Source organism: Suricata suricatta, chromosome 4 (genome assembly GCF_006229205.1).
Source record: "Suricata suricatta isolate VVHF042 chromosome 4, meerkat_22Aug2017_6uvM2_HiC, whole genome shotgun sequence".
In the NCBI taxonomy this organism is placed as follows: Eukaryota; Metazoa; Chordata; class Mammalia; order Carnivora; family Herpestidae; genus Suricata; species Suricata suricatta.
The window spans coordinates 5,690,128-5,714,365 of NC_043703.1; the positions used below are offsets into that span (position 1 = coordinate 5,690,128).

The 24,238-nt window shown below is 40.5% G+C and overlaps 1 long non-coding RNA gene across 1 annotated transcript; it reads right to left on the reverse strand.

Moving 5' to 3' along the window:
* Window positions 1-5,437: 5,437 nt before the first annotated feature.
* On the reverse strand, window positions 5,438-23,946 carry LOC115289211. The gene is made up of 4 exons (XR_003907471.1): window positions 23,888-23,946; window positions 23,155-23,340; window positions 5,778-5,909; window positions 5,438-5,572 (listed from the first exon to the last, which is right to left on the reverse strand). It is a non-coding gene; the product is annotated as an uncharacterized LOC115289211 (long non-coding RNA).
* Between the last annotated feature and the right edge of the window lie 292 nt (window positions 23,947-24,238).

Consider the following 24,238-nt stretch of genomic DNA (forward strand, 5'->3'; position numbering starts at 1 on the left):
CTCAAAGCACGGCCTACAAATGCAGTGATATATGTGAACGTGCTTAATATAGAACAGGACCCTATACAAAAGTGTCGTTCTTATTATGACTTTGTGCATGGATTAAAGCATCTCCCTAAAACCCCCTGTGAAAGTCCTACTGATGATTCATATGAAAATGTCCTTTTGTGGCAGACAGCATGTCATCTGTGGACTGTTCAATATGAACAGTGTGTTTGTATAGAGCTCTTTGTAATAAGTGAAAGAAAAAGATCACTTGTCTAGAGAGCACTTGGGCCTCGCTGAGCAATAAATGAGGAACGAGGTGAGGCCTCGCCACTTTGAGAACAGCGTGTGGAAGAAAATACAGGCATGAGTTTGAAGTGAGGAGCAGGACGACCCTTGAGTAGGATGCACGGTTTTGCTCAATGCTTTTCAACTCCTATCCTGCTTCCATAATGTTCTCCTGTGGACACGCCAGGGTAAATGCCATTCATTATATGGGTGATGGCCCTCAATGCCACCATCGCGCCAAAGGTGAGGGGTTGTCACTCATCTTGGAAGACTACTTTGGTCTATCTGATGTAGGAGGAGCCAGGTTCTAGCCAACATTTGGAGTTTGAATGGAACCATTCCCCCTACTTTTGAGTCTCTGCTGTGTCATTAGTTAAGGAGACAGGCATTTAGGTTGGAATTCAAGTTAGCCACCTGACCCAGAATGTCAGAAAGATAAGCCTGCATTCTTCCTGAACTTGCATAATTGTAGGTTGGGCTTAAAAGGAGGTCAACTTAGTTTGAGAATAAAAATAAAATAAAGTAAAAATAAAATTAGGCACTTCCCAGCTGGATTCTAACCGCTGGGTCCATCTATCCAGAGCTAAGGAAACTGAGAAAGATTTGTATCCTGAGACATTCTTAACCCAAGGATTACTTGATTTTCCGCATTCAGATTGTGGCAAAGCATTAGGACTGAGAACGGATTTCAGGGAGATTCAGGTGTTATTTCTGTTGGTCCCAGGAAGTATTCATAGGACACCACCAGGTGAAGCCAGGAAGTGGAGAAAGCCTGAGATTTGGTCAAATCTCTGCGAAATTCTCAGTCTACAGGGGGTGCTGAAAAACGCGCAGAAGGCCAACCCACCCACTTTACCAGCTGAGTTGGTGTGGAGGCAGGGAGGTCTCATGAAGAGCACACCTGAGGATCAAGTCCATTGCCAAGACTGAAAGAGACCTCAGTAAAGCTGTCCTCTATTACTCTTTCTAATCTCAAATGGGAACAATCCCCCTTCCTTCTTACCTGTGAACATGTTGTGTAGATTAGCATGATGGAGTTTGAAAGGTGCTATTTAAATATAATATGTTATTAAAGTATTATCATTCTAGTTGCTGGTGATTATCTAGAAAGCTTTAAATCACCCGGTTATTTCCGGGATTCAGTTTTCTTTGTTGGTTGCTATTTCTCCTTTCAAAGACATAACATTTCTTTGTCACATAGTGTAGACTTTACGGTTTGGAGTTTTGGATGGTGAACACGAGAGTCTGTGTTTCACTTGAATGCATTCAGAATTGTGGAAGCAGCGCTCTCCGATATGGGTTGCTGTCATAATTTGAAAGGGAGAACGTCGGTGCCTTTAGAATACGTTTTCACCTTGTCTGTGAATTTTTATTTCATGGGGAACAAAGTGAAAAATTTGGTCAAGGCCAATTAAAATGCCACATCATCATTTAGCCACAGATACAATAAAAATATGAAAACAGATTTACTGGCATAGCAATTCCATGTGCCTGGCATATGTCCGCATGGATTCTATCTATCAGTCTATTTATTTCCCAGCTTTTTAAACTGTGTGCCATTCCCCAGAAGGCTGTCTTGTCATCGTTGTTTTCATTATGGATATTTCTCATTCAACAACTCTGACCCAGAATTTTTTTCCTCTGTCACGAGTGTATATCTATCTGTAGGAGGTGCAAACTCTCATAGTCTGGAAAATTCTTTGTAGCCACATGAAATGAATGTTACCTTTCCCAAGTCTCTTTTGCCTTTTGACCCCCATGTAATCAATACTGGATTGTTTTTGCTTCTACTTATTGGGTGGTTGAAAGAAACATGATTGAATGTCTGTTTGCTTGCTCAGCCAAGCTATTTCCAGCCGGTTGTAGAAGTCAGTGGTTAATGGAACATGTAGAAAATGGAGTGCGGACACAAAGCAGTAACATAACCTTTCCCTGTGCTTTTCAGAACACATTTTTAATATTAAAGTTTTTAAATAGTCTTACGATGTTTTCCCCTTAATTTCACTACATTTACAGCCTTGCCAAAGAATCAAAAGACCCATTCACACTTTGGGTTTGCATTTCTTCAGTATCGATAATTATTTTTCCTAAAAACATCACTCCAAGCCCCTTTAAAATGCAGGCAATTCCTCCTTCTAGAATCTTCAGTAAACCTTGAAACTCTAAGTACTTTTTTTCCATTGGAGAGACTTGGTGACTTGATCAGTGGGTGTGTGTGAGGGGACAACTTAAGTTTGAGAGAGTTTGATTTTGTGAGTTTTACTTGTACGATTCTCTGCTGGGTCCGTGTCCATGTGGACAATTTACAACAAATGGATTTATTTAAAGAGCAATAAACCTAAAAACGAATTACTTTTCATGCTTGTAGTCTTTTCTTTCTCCTTTTTCAACATGGGGTGAAGCCTGTCTTTAGTACATCTCCTTATGTATAACTTAACGTACAGATCACTTAGGGAAAACTTTCCAGTATAAGTTTTCAAATGAAAATTACCTTAGTCTTCTGTGCTAACTAAAGCAAAAGAGAAAAAGAGTCATTTTTTAAAGTAGATGTCCAGGACTCTTTTATTTCTAGAACGCCAGAGCCCCACGACGCCCTGGACGGAGAAAGCATGTGCTGAGGGGTGGCACACCCCACTACCTTCACCACCCAGCATTGAACAACCGCCCCCTCTTATCTGCAGGGCAGGGCCTTCCTGACTGCTCTGCCCACATGAACACTGGGGGACTCTTTTATCTCTTCCTCTGCTGTCTCTTAGGGCATTCACATTCTTCCCACGCCAACATTTCCAGTTCCTGCTGGGAGCAGAAAAGAAGAAAGCTGAATATTCCAGTCAGCATTGGAAGGTCTAAAGTGACTTACAGAGATGAATTGAAATGACACTGCAGAGCTCGGTAATCCACGATGACTATTTTCATTTACTGGACAATTTTGCATGCTTTTTGTGAGCAAAGTCTTCCTTGGGAAGTAAGCCTGTTTTATTGATTGGTATCCTAAATGAAATAAGACACAGGGCAAGTGATGAGCAGACCCTCACGAGCGAGTGCGAGATAACGTTTTCAGTAAACAATTTCTGGCGAATCGTCACGAAATGCGGAGGAAGAGATGATGCAACATTCAATCAGTAAACACTTTGCCATTATTGCTTTGCAAGCTAGTTCGCCCTTCCATGTGGAAATACCATGTCAATGAATTAATGCTCACTATTTGGTTTAATTGGCATGCTCACTTACCAACTGTTGCTCATAAATTAGGATTCATGGAACATTTCTCAAAATCTGTCAAACTCTCCAATTTTAGCAGGCAAGAGTTTGTTGAGGCAAACCCGAATGCTCAGTTTACTATGTGAGTTGAGATGCTGAAAAGCTGGTGGAGTGTCAGACCAGCTGCCGCAGGCTGCTATTTATTAGAAAATTGTGAGGATATGTGTGATTCTAAAACTGCCTTTTCTCGTTTTAAAATACACTGTTGTTTAAAAAAGAAGTTTATACCCTCAGCGTGAACACTTTGTCATCTTAATGTGTGACAACCTATAAACTCACCAAACCAATGCCGTCTCTCTTGCACATCCTTGAAATTCCCGTATCCTTTCTCTTCCATACTCTGGATTCAGAATACGCCTTCCAAAATACCTTCATTACCCCACTATTTTTCACTATCACTTCAATCAGTCATGCTTCATGTGTTCCTTCTATCTAAAGTGGCAAGATCTAAATAAAGAGTAAAAAAAAAAAAAAGGCCAGGCACCCGATTATTTTTTTCCTTTTTTTCCCCACTAGATGCCAAATATCCGGAAGCCTGGTGGTAGATACACAATTTGAATGAGTGACCTAATTTTCATTTCATCTGGACTTCGGGATTGGAGAGGGAGAGAGAGAGAGAGAGAGAGCATAAACCCCTTTGCTTGTTAGTCTTAGAGGCCCTCTTCTTGCTCAGGCTGATGATTTCATCCTTTTCCTGGCTTCCAGTCCATTCCTTTCGATCTCTTTGATCTGTTTGACTATTTTTCTGAAATTACTGAACAATGAATCAATTAACGAATTCCAGTTACTTATTAAACCTCTATAGAATACAGAGTATGGTGGCCATGGGGGGAAGGAGGGAGTCCTGACTTGCTAGGGTTTATATTTTTAGGATATGATGATGAAAACATCAAATGACTCTAGAACATGAAAATATTGCATATTTATGGATGCAAAATAGTGTAACTTAAGCTGAATACATAAACCTGGGCACGGAAGAAGTTAGGTTTAAGATATATGTTTTTAAAGTTGTAAATTACAGTTCCTGTTGGTAAAAGCAGATGAAGAGTTACTTAAAGTGAAACTAGATTTTCAGGCTCTGGGAAGTTGGAAGATATTCAGAGGAAGAAAAAGACAAGAGGATTGAAATATTTTTAGTTCTTTTCCTTGCTATAGTGTAAAAGTGTTGAAATCCTAGGAATTACTGATTGTGCTAACTGCCTAATCTAATACTATGCAGTCACTTCCTGGTTAGCATGGCGGCTGTGATCATGGATAATTCCATGGTGGGGTGGTAGGTGCCATTCTTTTGCTACTATTATTCCCGTTAAGGGTCTAGAAGGGAGAATGTTTTTGTGGTTATTTTTGTTGACTTTCTGCCCTGGGATCTTTATACACTAGAATGCTGTAAAACAAAAGTTCTGGGGAACTGATTCTTAAGAAGTCAGGTTTCCAGGGTGCCTGGGGGGCTTAGTCAGTTGAGCATCTGACTTTTGATTTTGGCTCAGGTCATAATCCCATGGTTGTGGGATTGAGCCCCGAGTAGGACTGCTCACTGAGGGTGGAGTGTGCCTAAGACTCTCTCTCTCTCTCTCTCTCTCTCCCCTCTTTCTCCAGGTCACATGTGCTCTCTCTCTAAAAAAAAGGTAGGTTTCCAGGTTTCATTTTGAACATGATACTTCATGATGCATGATCTTCCCCCTTTCTTCCTTCTTTTCCTCCCTCCTCTCTCCTTTCCTTCGTTCCACTCATGTCTGTTACAGGTAGTGTGGAGCAGAACCACCTGCTCAGCCTTGACACTGAGCACCCCGTCACCCCTTCCCTCCACAGCCTATTTTCATTGTGCAATTCAGTAGGAAAATAACAACAACATTGAAAAGTCACCAATTGGGTATTTATTTGAAATAAAGAAAATCTGGGGAAACTTGTCTTCCTAAGTTCAACAGAGTGTTTATTTGCCCTCACCTGATTTGTATGATGGCTTAAGTCTGAAAAACAGATCTCATCTGTCTGTGGTACTTGTCTTGCAATTTGGAAACGTTTTATGGCTCAGTATTTCCTGAAAGGACATAACAAGTCATTGTTAGCTGTCAGTAGTAATCTGCACTGTAACAAACACCTTTGCCTACAGTGACCTCAGCTCTTTCTCAGTCTTTCTCATCATGGTGGTAGGGGTGGTGAGCACTGAAAGTCCTTGCCAGGCAGGGGGTGAAATCTTCTTTGGTGAACTCAATAGTCAGCAGGATTTCACCTTTCCTCCTTACCTGGCAGAAGATGGTCCTCTTGCCTTTGGAGGTGGGTGTACTTAGGAAGGTAGAATCCACCCTGAGTTATTCCTATGTCTTGTCTATCTTCTCCACATGTGGCCTTTCAGATCATTATTTCTTGGGCAAAGCCTAAAAAGAAGGGAAAATGTGAATCTATCCTAGCCTTAACCGTGTCTTTATGAGTACAGACTGGGACCAAAATATTTTAGCAGAGATGCTACAAACGTTTTATAGCATATTACTTTAATTTCCAACAGACCAAAGTCTATTACCAAATTGGCTCATCTTGAAGATTCTAGAACGTTCTGGCGACTCTGTTTCCTTCCTAAGATGAAATGCTTAGGCTGGTGGTTTTACCAGTACTGAGAAAACAGAAATAGTTAATGGGTTAACATATATATATATATATGTTATATATATCTGTGTGTGTGTGTGTGTGTGTGTGTGTGTGTGTGTGGTCAAGAGCGAGTCTAACTAATCATTCTTAATTAAGGAAAAGAAGACAAGAATCTTGAAGAAATGGTTTTCCAAATAATTAAACGTATATATTTCTTTCTCTAAATCGCGAGAAGCAAATTCTCTAAATTAAACATATATTATCCAGTGCTGTGCACTTTGAAGTCAGTTTGTTCCTCGAAGAAAATGACATGGCATCATTTCTTAACAGGAATAGTTTTAATTGCTTTTATTCAATCTCATGTGGCCCATCCTTGTACCATGTTTCATTCAAGGGGACAGAGTTATTGGCTGGTGGGTTGTGATCCAAACAGAAGCACATGGAGAAATTAGGTGAAAACCAAACCAAACCAAACATCTGAGGGTTAACAGGTCTCAGAGGCCCCAAATAAGTGCATCTACAGTTGACTTTCCTTTGTCTTTCTTCAGACGTTTCTCTAACCACAGTGAGTGAAGGAGGAAAGAGTCACCATCACTGATAGCACAAAACAAAAATTTGTGGGAAGTGAATGGGTCCAGAGAAGTATTTAAAAGGGCTTTCTGCTAGCAGAGGGTGGGTGTTCCAACAGAAGAAACTTCTCAATCTTCCTGTAGTTAAAAGACTACAGAGAAGGGAAGATCATCTTCTTTGTTTAAAAAAAAAAGTGGAATCTACCTTTATATTGTATGGAAGAGTAAACATGTTTATAATTTGGGGAACGTTATCTTTTCCTATTCACAGGGGTCAGTTTATGAGAGCTTGAGGTCTGAATTAGGTGAAAATGGAAAAGTTTTCTTAATGATTTCTTTCTTCTATCTTAATTTGGCCTCAAGTGTAAGTGGATTTAGGGATTTATTGATTAGAGAAGGTATACATGAGCTCTCTGAAAATGATCCCCGCCCCCCCGTGGATACCAATGGACAGCTCTTCATTTTCTGGAAATTTTGTGGGTTTGCACTACAAGGAATTATCCCAAGGGGCATACATTTTTTTTTATTATTGTGGTAATGATGGCCTCTGTCCAATATTTACTTAATTTTCTTTCTCTCTGTCTTTATATATGAGTTATAAATATCTATGTAATATATACTATATATGTATATATAATAGACTATGTACTATATATGTATATATAATAGACTATATACTATGTATGTATATATACTATGTACTATGCATGTATATATAATATATACTATGTATTATATACATATACATGTTCCAAGAAACAACTTTCCATACATTTACAATTTTTCACCTTTGCTATTATTCCTCATTGAATTTAACAGTACTAGATAACACAACTAATTTATATTTATTTCCTTTTACTGCCGAAGGAAATCCTAATAACGTTCAGACTCACCAGGAAAGCCCCGGTTTAGGGCTGATTGTTAATGAACCCTCCCAAGCACCTGGGTTTATGGTTAGGAAGAAATCATTTCTCTCAAGAGTCCCATTTCTGTAAACCTCCTTTAAACTAGTAAGAAGATAGTATATAGGCAAAACTCAGGTTACTTCAAATATTTGGTCTAGAATTTACTTTTGAAATCCGGTGGATATTAGGAGTAGGAATTCAAAATCCCCTGGGTACAATAGGTTACTATTAAATTTGTGAATGTTTTAAAAGGATTTAATTCAGATAAAAATCTTTAATTTTCAATTTATATCACAAGGACTTAGCCCTAAAAGGCTAAACTAGATTATGTGACAATTTCCTTAACCATTTGGAGAAAAAGAAAAAAAAACTGCTTTGTTTAAGATTTTTTTTTTAAACCAAGTTTAATAGTGATAACGTTTTCTATTTGGAGTAGGGATTTAAGAAAGTGCTATTTTGGATTTACTACAGAGCTTTAGTCTCTCAATTTTATTAAAAAGTGCTTCTCTCAGTGGCTTACCAGGTTCAGCCAGAAAAGTACTAGAAAGAACATAGCTCTTGGCCCTGCATGTCCCAGAAAGTAATTGTTCTCTTTCAAAGGTAGTTTTGTGGTCTTTGGTTCAAATTAATGCCTCATAGGTAGGGGTTTACATTTGGTTTATTTTTGGTTAAATATAACTCTTGAGTTTGAAATACAACAAGCTTCCTGAACAAAGCTTGTAAAGTTTTCTGGGCAGCCCTCACAGTGCCGTCCGCGCCAGTCAGAAACACATGGGTTCAAATTTCTCTGAAAACACGTGGGGATGTGTTTTGGGGAGGATGATCTGGGGTTTCACTGCGCCCCCAAACTCTAGATATGCGGCTTCAGGAAAGAGTTTCACATGCGGGCTGTTCTCTGCACAGCTGTGTTCTCTCATCCCTTACAGAAACCCTCAGAAACGCTGGTTAATACTTTTTGTTTGGGAGCAACACCATGGTGTGAATGTATCTTTCATGCCACACGTGGTCTTGATGACACCACAAAAATTTTAGTTTAACCAGCGATGTGTCCTGTCTTTCCAAATGGTGAAACATTTCCTACGACCTGGAGCCATTCGGTTTGCAGGGATCTCACCGTTGACAAAATGAAAGATGAGACTTGCTTCCTGAACCTCCGTTTCCTGTTCTGTCATGTAAGGAATGAGCTGGGCCTGACCCCACAGGCGGGTCTGGGTTCAAAGATGGCCAAGAAGAATGCCTCACGGTCAAGAAGGTTGTTTCAACTCATTTTACTATCAAACCAGTGTGCAAGCCATGCCGGGGTGAGAAGGGTCACGGACAAAAAGGAGTCTCTGCAACCATATGGTGCTTCTTTCCCTTTAGGTTGTTTGTGTTTGTGTTTTGTATTGTTTTAAGAAAATAGTCATGAAGTTTGGGGTTCTCTTAGGCCTTGGGGCAGTGATATTCCTCAGAGCTCTGACACCAGAGCTTGCTATGTTTTGTAGACTTCCTTTCTTTGCAGAACTTGGGAGAACAGAGCCCTCTCACCACCAATCAAAGGCTGACCCTGCATCAACAGAAGAACATGTTATGGCCAAGTTACCTATTTCCCATTATTATTCCTTTTTCCCTTGTTGGGATCCTACTTGATCCTTCTTTGGCCTTCCAGAGTTGGGTTTGGTTGTTAGAAAGTGAAAAATAAGGTCTATTCCTGATGCAGATTCCTGATATGTTGAACCTGGAATTATCCCCCTCTTAGTCAAAAATTATGACATTCACTTCGATAGAACAAGGAGAACATGCTCCAGAAGCAAATGACATTTAAATTTCTAAACAAGCTGGAAAAACGTGATTCACTGACTTCTGAGTGTGTTTTTAACTGAAATGCTTCATCTGAAGGATAACAACACTTGGTTAGCTTGGCATGGGACAAGGAGTGAGGTGTTCCATACAAGAAATTTCCCAGATACTGAAAGGATGCTCAATCATCAACACTTCACTCTCTTAACTATTTTTAGAAAATATTATTTTTTTCTGAACATATTTCATGCTTCCCCACCATGTTTGTAGATGGAAGACAATTTTATTTTTTTAGTAGTCTTTGGGTCATTATTAAAAATATAGGGGGAAAATATGAAAATGTATTAAAATTATTATTTTATTATATTTATTATATCATATATAATTATTAAAATTATCTCATTAGTTTGATGACACATGTGTTACCATCCCAACTGAAAATTTATTTTAATGTTTATCTATTTTTGAGAGAAAGACACAGTGTGAGCAGAGGAAAGACAGAGAGAGAGAGAGTGAGACACAAAATCTGAAACAGGCTCCAGTCTCTGAGCTGTCAGCACACAGCCCAACATGGGGCTCGAGCTCATGAGCTGTGAGATCATGACCTGAGTCGTCAGATGCTTAACCAACTGAGCCACCCAGGCATCCTTTAAAAATTTTTTTAACGTTTATTTATTTTTGAGAGAGAGACACACACACACAGCATGAGTGGAGGAGGGGCAGAGAGAGAGGGAGACACAGAATCCAAAGCAGGCTCCATGGGTTTTGAACTCATGAACCATGAGATTATGACCTGAGCTGAAGTTGGACGGTTAACTGACTGAAATACCCAGGTACCCAACCATCCCAACTTTTAGAAAAAGGTAGAAAAACGGATGCAGACAGGCATCACTGCATCTTCAGCATGGCCTTTCATTTGTGTGTATGCTTCTGTGGTGTCTCTTATTCTTCTTAAAAGGTTGCTAGTCTTTTTGGATAAAGATCCTCCCCCCCAACCAACCACTTCTTACTTCATTTAACATTATCCCCTTAAAAACCCTGGCTCCAAATATAGTCATTGGGATTTTGAAGAAGAGGCACAATTCAGTCTATAATAGAATCAATGTAGGAAATCTGGGGCCCTTCAGAGACAATGGGCTTATAGGGTTTCTCCAGCACAGAAAGTACTTGGGTCGAGAGGAACACCACCAAGGACTAGGCTCAAAAGCCTGGCAGTTGTAGATGAAGGAAGCATAGCCAGCAGTGAGTGGAGGCATCCTTGAGATGGCCAGCTGACCAGTTGAACAAGTCAACCCGATGGTGTTCAACAGGCTGGGCGTTGCATGGGTGGGGTCAGAGAGCTGGTCACCTTTTGTGTCCTTGTGTATCCAACCATTCAGCCAGCTTGTGTAGATGTGTCTTCGTAGCACCCCGGGGGTATTGTGGGAGAAGGGATTCTGTCTATATACTGGAATCATCTAAGACACAGAACTGTATTTTCTCCGGGGGGACAAGGGAGAAGGGTTGGTTTCCAGAAGTTGTACTCCTAGTCACTTTAATGAAGTAGAACATCATCACAAATGGCGAAGTCAGTGACAACCCAATGCTGCAACGGAGTGCGGCAGTGCTTTGAGTGGCTACGGAGCCGTGTAGCCCGGATTACCTCTGAACTATGTGTCCACAAACGGCTGTCATTTTAAAGATCTGCTAGAAAGTGTTACTGCATTTTTCTGCTTCTGTTGTGCTGCTTTGTTCTACACAAAATTGCTCCCATTATGTTCGGAGATAGTTTGCTTTTTGTAGAGTAAAGCGGGTGGATTTAAGTTCTGGAAAAAATTTTTTCGCTCAGATTTTTTTTTCCTGTAACATTTGACGCTGACTAGCAAAATTTGCTAGAAGACTGATCTGGTTATTTTCTAGCAGTTTAGAAGTTAGGAAAAATTTTCTCATTGTAATGTAAGTTTCAAAGCATATATGTTTAAAAATATTTGATAGTAGCTGTTTGGGTTAAAGATGCCACACATTTGCATAGACATGGCTGTACTGTCCGCTTCTTTCACACACCGGACAATCAGAAGTAAGTCTGGGGACGCCTCGGTGGCTCAATCAGCTGAACAGCTAACTCTTGATTTCCCGCTCATGATCTCACAGTTCATGAGTTTGAGCCCCATAAAGGGCTCCGGTTTGGAGCCTGCTTGGGATTCTCTCTCCCTGCCCCTTGTCTCCTCTGCCCTCTCTTAAAATAAATCAATAAACTTGAAAGAAAATAAAAGAAGGCTGTCTGCCAAGCCGAAGCGAGGTGTGGAGGTGAGCAGGTGTCCTGACATGCCTCGCTGTCTCTGCCAAGGTGGGGCGGGTTTAGACTCCAGCGTCTGACACCGAATCCTTGATTCCAATGCCTGGTTTTCTTTTTTCCTCTTAAAAAATGCTCTGAAGCTTTTTGCATGAGAATCTTATTTTTCTAAGATATTTCATGGAAATTATATAAAAGACTGGGCTAGAGAGAATGTAGAAATCTAAACAGGAACAAAAGCGATATACATGCTATTTTTACAGTGGTAGCTCTCACTGCAGCATTTTTCTGCCAGATTCGACATGTCCCTCTTCACTGTAAACCCACGGACAGTCACTGTTGGCGTGACACTTTCTGCTCAGGGGCAGTGAGTCTGTCCCTTGTCATGCTCCGTAGGTTTTCCTTGATGCCGATCAGCTCAGGCCACCTTACCAAGAATCCAGTTTCTGCATCTGCCCCCAAACTTGGTAAAGCTAATTGTATTAGGTTTTTGACTAAACAGTATAATTAAGCAAGGCATAAAACGATGAAAAATGAGCACACAAAAGAAGAGCACTGTTGCTCTGAGAAGTAAGTGGAACACTTTGAGATGATTCAGTAAAAGATTATCATTAAACATAATTGCTACCAATTAATCATAGGCAGGTCAACCAAAGAAGAAAAGTCATAAAAATCTAGATAGATTCCGCACTCAGATGCTTTCACAATTATCTTTGTGATTTCGCTTCACTTTAAAGAAATAAAAACCTGGAGGGGCACCAGGCAGCTCAGTTGGTTAAGCTTCCTGCCCTTGATTTTGGCTCCAGTCATGATCCTACCATTTGTGTGACGGAGCTGCGTGATTGGGGCTCTGTGCTGATAGCATTGAACCTACAAAGGATTCTCTCTCCTCTCTCTCTCTCCCCCTCCCTTGCTCACGCTCTCTCTCTCTCTCTTTCTCTCTCTCTCTCTCTCTCTTTCTCTTAAAACAAATAAATAAAAACATTAAAAAAGAAAGAAAGAAACACTTGGAAATCACCAGCGATGTGTTAAAGGGAATGACCTTGAACTCTAGCCAGACCACTCATAACAGAGACTGGGTCTTGGCCCTACATTCATTTACTGGCAAGGATTGTTCAGTTGCATGTTTTTAGTTAGAATGTTTACAATAGGCTGTGTCGGGGGCGATGGGGTGGCTCAGTCGGTTGAGTGTCCAACTTCGGCTCAGGTCATGATCTCATGGTTCATGGGTTTGAGCCCCACATCAGGCCCTGTGCTGACAGCTCGGAGCCTGGAGCCTGTCTTCGGATTCTGTGTCTCCCTCTCTCTCTGCCCCTCCCTCCCTCTCTCTCTCAAGAATAAATAAACATTAAAAAAAAAAAGCAAAGAACAGGCTGCGCCATTTTCATCTTGCTCTTCTGTAACCAATGTTTGCACCAAGTACGGGTCCCCACCAAGTACGAGTCCCCAACACTTCAGCCAACAGGGCTGTTTCCGTGCAAGGCAGCCATGCATGGTTTAATCAGGAGGGTAGTTTTTTGTTACGGGACAGGCAGAAATTTCAAAATGATATTGCTGGCTTGGGATGATGGGATAGAATTGCAATAAGGTTGCAAAAGACACCTGCATGATTTCGGGATAAGAAAAAACTGACCTCTGATCACTGCAGGTGAATATTTCCTGGGAAGGCGGGAGTCCAGGTGAAGGAGGTTAAAAGAGGTTCCAAAGTATGTGTGGCTCTGGAGAACGAGGAGGGAGCAGGGGTAGATAGTATCAGCTGCAAGTGAGGTGATATGTAGATTATTCTGTACAAAATGGAGAGTCAGGAGAGGCCTGGTGGATTTACAAAAAGGCCGATTCCCATATCAGGTGTGGGGTGCGTGTGTCACTGATGAAATGTGTTTGAGAAGGCACCTGGGCTTTCTTCTGAGACATTAAATAACTAAAGCTGGTAGGTCAGGAGTTCTCAACCTGCTTTTGTGCTGTGGATCCCCTTTGGCTACCCCTTCTCAAAACAATATTCTTAAATGTCTAAAATAAAATACATTATTAAATAATTAAATTTAAAAAATGTTTAAATGTTTGTTTATTTTTGAGAGTGAGAGAGACAGAGCATGAGTGGTGGAGGGGCAAAGAGAGCCAGAGACACAGAATCTGAAGCAGGCTTTTTGTGCTGTCTTTGAGCTTTCAGCACAGAGCCTGACCTGGGGCTCAAACTCGGGAACAGGGAGATCATGACCTAGGCCAAAGTCGGATGCTTTGACTGAGCCACCCAGGCGCCCCCAAATACATAGAATTTTAAAGACAACAATTCACATTTTAAAAATAATTATGCAAGGGGCGCCTGGGTGGCTCAGTCGATTAAGCATCTGACTTCGGTTCAGGACATGATCTCACAGTTTGTGAGTTGGAGCCCTGCGTTGTTGGGTTCTGTGCTGACAGCTCAGGGCCTGGATCTTGCTTTGGATTCTGTGTCTCCCTCTCCCTTTGCCCCTCCCTTGCTTCATCTCGCTCTCACTCTCTCTCTTAAAAACAAATGAATGTTTAAAAAATTTAAACATAATTATGAAAATAATGAAAAAAGCACACGTTTTGGACATAGTAGTCTGTGTGTTTCATTACAAATACAGAAAGTAACAGGATCTAGTAGTGGGTCTATCTGATGAGCACAATGAAAAATATCCCATGTGACATATATTGATTAGGGACAAAGAATCAGATGCTGTGGCTGCTACTGGGGTTTGTCACTTGGGTTCATCATTGAAGGAAGTGAAAAGGAAGGTACAGTTTTATTTTGTTCTTTATCCAAGCTCACGGGTTTTCTGAATTCCATCCTTTGAAATGAAGACATTCCGGCTTTTGTGACTTTATGAAGTGTCCCAAGAAGTTCTGAATGATAATGACTAGTTAGAAGCATTCAGAAGATTCAATAATACATGGAGAGTGACTAACATATATCATTTACCCTGAGGTTTTCACAGTCCTTCTGGAGAGAGAATTTAAGAGACCGACTTTTCTAAGCCATATATTTATTTCTGAAATGTTGGAAATTTTACAATAAGCATTTATTACCATTAAATAAAGAAAAATAATGTGAAAAATGAAAATTTTAGAAAAATCCTGTGTTTTGGAATAGCAAAGAGAAAGAAGAAGGTATTCCTATCCCTCCATGAGAAACTACTACATGTACATGACACATTATCTTTACCAGCTGGGCGTCCCAGCGAAGATGGGCTTCTGGTAACAGAGGGTGATGTGGTCTCCACAGGGCCACATCGACATGAAATACACAAGACAAAGCTCATGGGAGTATTAACCTTCAACAATATCATAGCAACAGAAACATCAGCTAGCAAACGGAGGATAAAATTCTGCCTAAGGCCATCTAACTTAAACAGAATGATCCTGCAAGTTTAGAACTAGTGATCCTGAAAAATTAAAAAGAACTAATTCAGGAAATTTCACTGTTTAATTGCATTCAAGTAAATAGGCATTCTTGGAAATAAATAAGAACACCTTTGTTTTGGTTTTCAAAGGACAAATTTTTAATATTTTAAGGATATTCTAAATGAATCACTGGTGGGAATTATGGAAGTTTCTATTTATGCCACCACAATGAGAATCAAGAATTCTCAAAGTTAAAGCAATTACCTCTTTGGATTCATTAAAAAAATAGAAAGGAAGGAAGGAAGGAAGGAAGGGAGGGAGGAAGGAAGGAAGGAAGGAAGAGGCAGGGAGGAAATAAGGAAGGACAGGAAGGAAAGACAAAAGACAGGATCTGTCTTTCCATCAGTAGGGAAATGGTAACTAGATTACAGTAGTTTCTATCTGTAGAATACTAAGGATGTTTGATCCGATTCTAGTTTTGCGGGCTTCAAAAACAAAAGCTTAATGATGTATACATATTCATCGAGCTCTACATTTGAGATGTTTGTGCTTCATGGTATGTAGGTTAAACCTCAATAAGAAGAAGTTAAACACAAACAATTAAACCTTGAGGGGCAAAAATCAGAGGAGACTAACCAGGATGGCGGGAGGTCTGGGAATTGATGTCATGTATGAAATGACAGGAAGAACTGGAGAAATTTAATGAGAAGGGAGAAGGATTAGGGGTTACAGCACACTTGATGGAAATAGTTGAAGGGTTGTCATCCAAAATAGGTTGACAAATTAACATAAAAAGCCAGACAAACATATTGAGACTCAAGGACCAAGCACAAGGGTGACAATTTATGTGAAGTTAACCAAAGTAAGAAATTCCCTCTGTGGAAGAATTCCAGGGAAGACTAGAAGCCAAGAGTCACAGGTTTCTGAGGCTCCCTTAGAAGGAGAGAGTAACGAAGATCCTCTCCAGTCTTAGCCATCCCTGGCTCTTTGGTGTGGGCTGCGGGACTATGAAGATCACTGAGACCTCTGTTTCTTGAGGGGCCCCGATGCGCTCTGTGTTTCTGGGCCTCAGACTCGTCTCTGTGAAAAGGCGCAATAGTGATACACTCTCTGAGGTGCAGGCTCCTGAACAAAGTGGACAATGAATGTCTGGATATTACAGACTTTGCACACAGCAATCTCTAACCAAATACGTGTTAAGGAATGAATGTGAAATAAGCTAGAATCTGAGGAAATGCATCTATTTTTAAATGCTTATTTAATTTTGAAAGAGAGACAGAGCATGAGCCGGGGAGAGGGAGAGAGAAAGGGAGACTAAATCCAAAACAGGTTCCAGGCTCTGAGCCATCAACACAGAGCCTGATGCAGGGCTCAAACTCATGAACTGTGAGATCATGACCTGAGCTGAAGTCGGATGCTTAACCTACTGAGCCACTCTGGTGCCTATAGGATCTTAGGAAACCCAATAAATGGTTTTAGAATCATCCCTGTGGACTAAGAAACTACCAAATATCTGTACATATAATTTTATTAATTAATAAAAATCCAAGTTACAATCAGTGGCTCATAAAATGAATTAACTGGAGACTGAGAACTGTAATTAAGTATTAATATCTACAATGAATTTCCAAAATTTTAGTTTTGCTGAATTTACATAAAGTATACATCTGATTATTTGATGCAGTATTTAAGTTGGTTTGATTGTTTTAAACTCTCTGGAACTCTATTTTATGTCAGTTGATTAGTCAAACACTCAAACCCTGAATTTGTTTATTCCCCAGGGCTGAACAACTGGTTGAAGTTTTGATGATCTGAAAGTAAATCTATACATAATTATGATTTATTTGGGCTACACATTGGTAAAAAAAAAAAGTGTAAGATTTTGAAATTCTACTAACCGTGGTATTATTTGCTTATCTATTCAGCTCCTTAAATAACAATTTAGTATTATTTCAAGCGCAGTACTTAGACTATATCAAATGCAGGTTGAAGTGTAAGGTCACAGTGCTGAGATTCAAAATGTGTCAGATGTAAAACCATCAGGGATTTGGGCAAGATGAAAAGATGAGACTTTTGATGTGACCTGATGTAGTTGAGTAACTCACAAAGTCACAAGTCAGTTTCTGACTATAAAAGAGACATCTGATCAGATTGTCATGCTCTATGTTTAATGGAGTGTTGCAAGGACTTTGACACAAACCATTACCCACTATTTACTTATTCAAGGCAGAAACCTACTGGAAAATTGAGTGAAATTATCCATACTTTAACAGCTTTGAGCAGATTGCATTATGGTCAAAATTTCTGAGACACGCCCTTCTGAAGACATAGGTATTAAATACCGTTGAGTTCTGTTATAGTTCTTTAATCATCATGTTTTACAAGATTGCTTCTGTCCTCAGAAGATGAAGTAATATTGTGTGATTGTGGGAGAGTTGAATACCCACAGTTGGATCTATAATTTGTCAGTAGCTGTGGTATTTGGGGAAATATTGTTTGCCCAGAAAGCCAGTGAATTTTTACACTACTCTTTTCTCAACATTCCTGTTTTATTTCCAAATTCCCAACATTTGTTCCTTATTTGGGTCCCTTGGACAGGGTTACCTAGTAAACCAAATATGAACTTTTTTGTGCTTTAGGCTAATCGAAAGAAAACTTTTCAAATAAGATGTACGAAAATTCTGACACTCAGTGAACCATTCATGTATTTTTTAAAATCAGCTGTTAACACTGCAGAAATTCATTGACTTATGATGGGGTTGGATCTTGATAAAGCCATCTGAATTTGAAAATATTGAAAGTCGAAGATGCATTTAGTATACTCAACCCACTAAACATCATAGGTGAGTCCAGCCTGCCTTAAGTGTGCTCAGAACACTTCCATTAGCTTAAGGTTGGGCAAAAGGAACTAACACAAAGCCTATTTTATAACAAAGTATTGAATTTCTCATCTAATTTCTTTAAAAAATTTTCTAATGTTTATTTTTTTTGGAGAGAGAGACAGAGTGTAAAAGGGGGAGGAGCAGAGAGAGAGAGAGGGAGAGAGAGAAAGACAGAGAGAGACAGAATCTGAAGCACAGTCCAGGCTCTGAGCTGTCAGCACAGAGGCGAATGTGGGGCTCGAACCCACAAACCGTGAGATCATGACCTGAGCCACAGTTGGACGGCCAACCACCTGAGCCACACAGGCACCTCTCTCATGCAATTTCTTAAATGCTTTCTGAAAGCAAACGGAATGGCCATATGGGACACAGAAGGGTGGTTTATCCTTGTGATCATGTGGTTGACCAGGAGCCAACCTGCTAAGCATCAGGAGAGGGGATCACACCACATATCGCTAGCCCAGGAGAAGATCCACATTCAAAAATCTCCAAGTAAGGCTTCTACTGAATACGTTTTACTTTGGAACCATCCTAAGGTCGAGAAATCCTAAGTCGAACCATTGTAAGTTGGGGACCATCTGTCTATGGGGATGTGCTTTGCCTGTGTCTATTAGTGCCACCAAAAATTAAGAAAGTTATGTTTAAAACTGTCTTTCGGGGCGGTTGGTTGGCCCAATTGGTTGTGTCCCACTCTTGATTTCGGGTTAGGTCATGATCCCAGACTTGTGGGATGAAGCCCCGTGGCAGGCTCGTGCTGAGAGTGGAGCCTGCCTGATGTTCTCTCTCTCCCTCCTTCTCTCTCTGCCCCTCCCCTGCTTGCACCCATGCTGTCCTTCTCTTACAACAAATTTGAACAAAAACCCCAAAAAACTGTCATTTCAGGCCCTGCAAGGTCATAATGAACATAAACAGAGGAGATCATCAACAAATATTAATGTGAAGTTGTTAAAAGTTTTTAAAAACTTAAACACTTTCCAAAGACTCCTTTTAGCCAAAATAACTAAATAAACTGGCTTACTGACAAATGCCTTATGAATACCATATTATATTTTATTAAAGAATATAACATATAACAATGGATTTTGAAAAAAAGTTTTCCTGTTTTTCTTACTAAATATTTCGAAACTGCATATTTTTTAATACTTTTAAAAAGTATTGTTGAAGAAGAGTTTTGCAAAAATGAACCAACTTAATAACAAAGGACTGTTCGTGATCAAAAAATTAATCATTAATATCATGATCTTTGTCCCAGAACAATGCTTTGATTCCAGTTTCCTTATCAGTTGAAAGCCTGGCCACATTGTAAGATAAAATTAATTTTTTCATCATAAAGTCTAGTGGCTTCAAGATGGGGCCTAAGGTTAATCATATCAGTCAGATACCCAACTTGAGAAAAATTCCACTGGAAAGCTCTTCAAATATCAGCAATGACATTTGAAGTAATTGCAAAGCTCAAGCACCAATTTTAATGAAAGGCTACCCCCCTCTGCTATGTCCTCTTTCACTAGTTGAATATTATAATGTAAAAAGCATCAATGTACGATCAGGTGAATTAATAATGTGGTATTTTATTGATTGCCTATGTATTCTTTGGAGAATTCTATTTTCAGTCTACAGATCTTATGGAACGACCATTTCTAAACACATAGTGTACAAATTCCTGAAAGGTATTCCTTAGAAAAATATGCTGTTTAAAGGGCCATCAATTTGGAAGGACCCTTAGGTCGAGATTGAGCCATATATTTTGCTTCTAAAGTGACAGTCATAACAGAATTCTTCAAACGATGCTGCCGAATGAGCCTTCAAACGGTCATGAAAGCCAGATTGTGATTTCATTATCAATCCGGGAGTTCAGAAGCAGACTACTGTCTTTTGCACAATACATTTTAGCAGACACAACAAGACTGGATGGGGGGAAGCAAACTGAAACATGACTTGCATTCGCTGCAAGTTAGGACCTTTCAGACAGAATGATTTGATAGGCATTTAACAGAGTGTTTGACAAGACAAACTATTTTTGTACTTTTAATATGTTCATGGGTTCTGGTTAGAGATTGCCTAGAATGTTGTGCCTTTATTTTGAGTAGGATGCCTATGGGGAAAGGAGGGGTGGAACAGACACTCCCAGACACAGAAATGATACAGCAGAATGGAAAGGAAGAAGCCTTGCATCAAAGCTGTGGTGTGTGTAGAGTGGGCTGGGCACCTGTCTGTCCATGAGCATGGCCGGCCGTTGCATTTGTGGTAACACAAGCTGGGGAAACAGCCTCTCAACTTCAGGTTTACTGGGCGGATCCATCCTGTTTTTGGCTCTTGATTGGTGTTCAGTGTCCAGTGTTGAAATGATAATGTGGGGCCTATACTTTTATTTTAGTTAAAAAAAATGTTTTTTAAGCTCACTTATTTATTTCAAGAGAGACAGAGAGAGCCAGTGGGGAAGGGGCAAAGAGGAAGGCAGAGAGAGAGTCCCAAGTAGATTCTGCACTGTCAGCAATGAGCTTGACACGGGGATTGAACTCACGAAACACAAGATCATGATCTGAGCCTAAACCAAGAGTCAGACACCCAACTGCCTGAGCCACCCAGTCGCCTTTATGCTTTTATTTTATAAATAGTATTTGCTTTGCTTTATGATTACCAAACTAGTATATGCTGAGAATACAAGAAGTTAAAAATGGAGGAAGGCAAAAAGAAAATTGAATGCAATGGTAAACCTACCATGAAGGGTTTTATCTTGCTATAAGTCATATATACAATTATTTTATTTAAAACAATTCTTCTAAGAAGTTATAATTATTTCAGTTGTCGGAAAGAGAGTGGCCTCTTTGGGATAGTCATGGGGGCAGTGAGCAGGTCTTCTGGAGATGGCACCCTGTCTCTTCACCGTTTTCCTCAAGGTGGCCAGTGGTGTGATGTGGTGAGTCCTCCAAAACCCCAGGGCTGACCCCAGAGGGTGGATTTTTGGCTTTATGTAGAGAATGCTTGTGCAGAAGTTAATATGCTTTCAGGCATGAATGCCAATACCTGACTTAGACAAAGAGGGCTGCCATTTTTTACGTAACCAGAAGGCCAGCCTTCTCAAGGTGGATGGTTTCAGGGCTCTGGATTCACTTCATTTATAGTGTTCTCAGAGCTGCTACAAACACCATGAACTCCCACAGCCATGTATAAGGCAGAAAGACAATGTGGTCTGGAGGGAGGGTTGTTTGTCTGGTGGGAGAGCAAGTTTTCATCAGGGAGAAACAGCTTCTGGGAAAGGTGCCCAATGACATTTCCTTACGTGATCAGAAGGGGATCTTATGTCTGGTCCAAAACCAATCACTGGCTTAGTGTGTAGGATTAGATTACTCAGATCACCTTTCCTTCATGAACTGGGGGTGGGACAGAGGCACACTTCCCCCAACAAACGAGGTTTCTATAAACCAAGGAAGAAAGACCAAGAGGGGGGTTATAGAAAACAGGTAGTCTCTGCCACACCCCCTGTTTCAGCTCGGCAAACGGCCACAGAATCTTGTCACAATTCCTGTCCCCATCACTTTACCTAACCATGAGGCTCACATTTCTGTTTCCAGGTGAACTTTTCTTTGACAAATGAGAAAAGTCTTGCAAAACTAAAAATAATATCTTCATTGATTTTTTCCCATAGCCCCATATTTTCTACTGTTCTACTTACTAATTTAAAAAAAATGAAAAAAAGAATGAACAAATGAATGAATGAAAGCTTGAAAAGAACTTCGACCTCCAGAAAGGATTCAAAGTGTTTTACAGGGGCGCTTGAGTGACTCAGTCGGTTAAGCATCCCACTTTGGCTCAGGTCATGGTCTCACAGTTCGTGGGTTTGAGCCCCACGTCAGGCTCTGTGCTGGCAGCTAGCTCAGAGCCTGAGAACTATCTTTGGATTCTGTGTCTCCCTTTCTCTCTCTCTGGCCCTCCCTCTCTCTCTGCCCCTCTCCTGCTCACACTGTCTCTCAAAAAAAAACATTAAAAAATGAAGTGTTTTACAAATCTGTATATGTTATAAAAGAAGCAAAAAAATAAAATGACAGACAATGGAAATTTAAGGGTTGAAAATTTAAGGGTTTTACAGACATAAAAATGATAAGGTCAGAACACAAAAGAAATCCCAAACTTCTATGTCTCCTTGGAGGGTGCCATAAGTTTTGTTCCGCCTTGCTTAGAGGTTAGTGCATAGAGGGCTGTCTCATCAGTTATACGATTTCTCCCAAGAATTCCCACTGAGATCTCACTACATATAATGAATCTCTTCCATTCTTAGAATGGTCCTTCATTGTGAGTATCTCTTTATTTAATTTTAGTTTTATTTTATAGAGAGAAAGAGAGAGGGTGAGCTGGGGAGAAGGGCAGAGGAAGAAAGAGGGAGAATCCCAAGCAGTCTCCATGCTCTATGTAGAGCCCAATGCAGGACTCTATCCTAAGACCCTGGGATCATGACCTGAATCTAAATTAAGAGTATGATGCTTAACTGACTGAGCCACCCAGGCGCCTCTGTAAGTCTCTTTCTTAAGACATCTCCTAATAATAGGGTTTCCATAGTTTTCAAACAGGGACCCTTTTGAAAGAGGAACAATAATATGAACATAATAGGTATCCGTTGGGACCATCCTTGGCTAACCATGACACATGACCATCTTCCCAGGATCAGAGGGTGCTATCACTTTAAGGCAAACATCTCTAGTCAATTCTTTTTCTTAATCTCCACGAATTCGTTCAACCCGTTAGTATTCTCTTTACATTCTCTAGCTCTTCATCACCGTGTCCCGTGTGGCAAACAGCCTCTTCTCCAACTTCTGGTGTCAGCTGAGAAGGATCTGATGTAAAGCCCTCCCACATGAGCTCTCCTTTCTTTTTAGCTGCCTTATTCAAGTTTTCTTGTGCCCTTCTCTCCTGTCACACCGTGAATGGACCCCAGGTCCTTTTTCACCATTGTCTCCTCTCTAAAGAAGCCTGGCTATGAAGGAAAGGACAGAGTTTTCTGTGCTTTTCATTTTGAATTCCCCACCTGTCTTTCTCTGTCCTATTATCTTAGTGCCTTTGCCCTTAATGCTTCACAGACAATAGAGGGAAGTCCACTTGTCACAGAGCCAGGGCCACTTTTTAGCCCTTGACAGTCAAGGTCCCTTTCTGTCACCTGGTTGTCTTGGTCACTCTCTCCTTAAAACCCTTCCCTTCTTCAGATTCTGTGACATCACACCCCCAGCTTTCTCTCTTCCCTCCCCCCTCCCCCCCCACCGATCATGACTTACGGTTTGTCTCTCTTGGATTTCCTTTTGCCCCTTATATGTGGTGCTTAACACAATCAGGGGCAGCACATCCCCTGGTTAGAATGAAGATTGAGACCGGATACGTGGGTTTGGTTCCTCACTGTGACATGTTATTATGTGGTTACCATGCACAGAATAGTTCACCTTCCTGGGCCTCCATTTCTTCAACTGTCAGAAAGAGGACAAGGATGTATTTAGCTCCTATGTTTGTTGTGAAGATTAAACAATCAAAACACACACAGCACACTGAGCTCTATACTGCTATTAATTTAAGAACAAAAAAAACCAAAAACCAGGTTTCCCCTCTTAATTCTGTTTTCCTTGTTGCCAGTCTTTCTAGATGAACTGATTTTCTCCAATGACTTCCTCTATAAACTACATACTGATACACAGGACCACCTCGCTTCATGCCCCCACCTCCCTTCTGAGCAGTTGGTTCAGGCTGACGAATGGACATCTCCACTCACTTCAGACTTGGCCCTCCAAAAATGAGCTCATCACCTTCTCACCAGAACTGGTGCTTTTATTTTATTTTCTTTCTTGACAAAAGGTGTCCACATGCACAGACGGGAATCCTGGGAGTGATTTTTGCTTCTTGCTCTCCACCTCATGTTCAATTAGTCATTGACTCCTGTCAGATTCACTGACATAATAGCTCTTGCATCTCTTGCCTTCCTTCCATTCCCTCTACCCCTCCCTAGACTGGGACACTCACTAAGTGACGCAGGGATTACTGGATCAGATCCTCATTAGTCTCCTGGCCTCGGATCTTCCTCCTCTGCAGTTCCCGCTCCACGGAGCTCCTAGAGGGATTTGACTTGACAAAGAGTTGATCAGGTTACTCCCTTTTTTAAAGTGATTCATAGTCTTCAGGATAAAGTCAAAGCCTCTAGCATGGCATGTCTGATCCTTTGTAATCTCCTTCCGCCTACTCCTATGGCTTCATTTTTTGACACATTTTCCCTTGAAATGTACCCTTCAACCAAATTGATGTACATATGGAATCAATAGGTACTAATCCCACTGAATTAACTTCAAGGTGAGTTTTACTGAGAGAATATCTTCT